This window comes from Orycteropus afer, unplaced genomic scaffold (assembly GCF_000298275.1).
Source record: "Orycteropus afer afer isolate SDZICR_OR568_19922 unplaced genomic scaffold, OryAfe1.0 scaffold01361, whole genome shotgun sequence".
In the NCBI taxonomy this organism is placed as follows: Eukaryota; Metazoa; Chordata; class Mammalia; order Tubulidentata; family Orycteropodidae; genus Orycteropus; species Orycteropus afer.
Window position 1 is genome coordinate 23779 of NW_006922948.1, and position 1478 is coordinate 25256.

Genomic DNA, 1478 nt, shown 5'->3' on the forward strand with positions numbered 1-1478 from the left:
GTGGACTTTTGCCTGACCAGGGTGTGCAGCCATTTTGAATGTTTACTCCCAGTTCCACCATTTTGGACATTTAAAGTGACAACTTTCTCCCAGATTCCAGGGACTTAAGAATAGGCTATACTTGTTGGTAACCACAAGGACATTCCGGACGCCAATGACTAGAAAGGTGTGATACTCCCATTGTTACTCTTACATCCCATACCTTCTTGGTGAATGGAGGTACAGCCATCCCTCACTCCCACATACCTTCTTGGCTGGCAAGAAATCCATCCAAGTCTGTGTGCTCAGAAGGAAACTCGGTGCTCTGCACCACCCTACTCAGATTTCTCTTTTCCTCTTTTTTCTCAATGTTTTTATCTGTTTTAAAATTAGTAGTGCTAGTATTGTCCTTTTTATTATTATTCTTTATTCTTCCTTTCCCAGGTTCTAGTTTTCAGCTTCTTCTCTACTCCCTGTTCCTGGTCCCCATTTCTTTTCTTTCTAGTGGTTAACCACATTCCTTGTTTTCCTTATTGCATTTTTCACATTTTTTCTTCATTATTCTCCTACTCTACTTTTTTTCTCTTATTGCCCTCTCCCCAGATATAGTGGGTTTTTTTTTCTTTTTTCTTTTTTTAGTTATTGCTCCTGTGTGTTTACATGGTGTGTTTTTTGTCCATTTGCTTTTACTTTTTTGATGGTTATTGCATTGTTGTTTTTGTTTTTGTTTTGTCTAACTGAATGTGAAACAGCAACACTGCCCATTTGACACAAATACACTCCCACCTCCTGCAGCTTTCCTGCCACCACTTCTTCTCTACCACCTGGCCAATGATAAATGACCACCAAATAGAGCCTGACTCACTCTAAACTACTCTTCACAAACAGTTAACCGAGATCTCAATGCAACAATATCGAAATGTTTCAGAGATAACACACCATCAAAGTCCACACAAAGAAGCAAGACACAGTGGTGGAAACAAGAGAGCAGGATACAGACCCAGATCACATCCCAGAGAGAGAAGCAGCATTGGAACTCCCTAATTCTAAAGAAATCTATTGAGGTACCTTCAAAGGATTGAGAGACAGATCAAGGAAAACACTGACAAAATTAAGGAAAACACAGACAAAAACCTAGAAAAATTTCAGAAGAAAATTCAAGAACAAAATGACAAAATAAATGATAAATTAGAAATGATACAAAATCTACAGATAGAAATCCAGAAGATTAACACTAAATTTTCAGACATAGATAACAAACTAAAAGAGCAAAGGAGGAAAATTGAATCAATGGAAGACAGAGTTAATCACATTGAATAAAAATGCCTCAATACTTCTTGGGAAAGGGATCAATCAGATAAAACATCAAAACAAAATGAAGAAAGCCTAAGATCCATGTGGTATACAATCAAAAGGAATAACTTATGTGTAATCGAAATTTCAGAACATGAAGAGAAAAATAAAACCACTGAGAAAATTGTCCAAGATTTGTTGGAAGA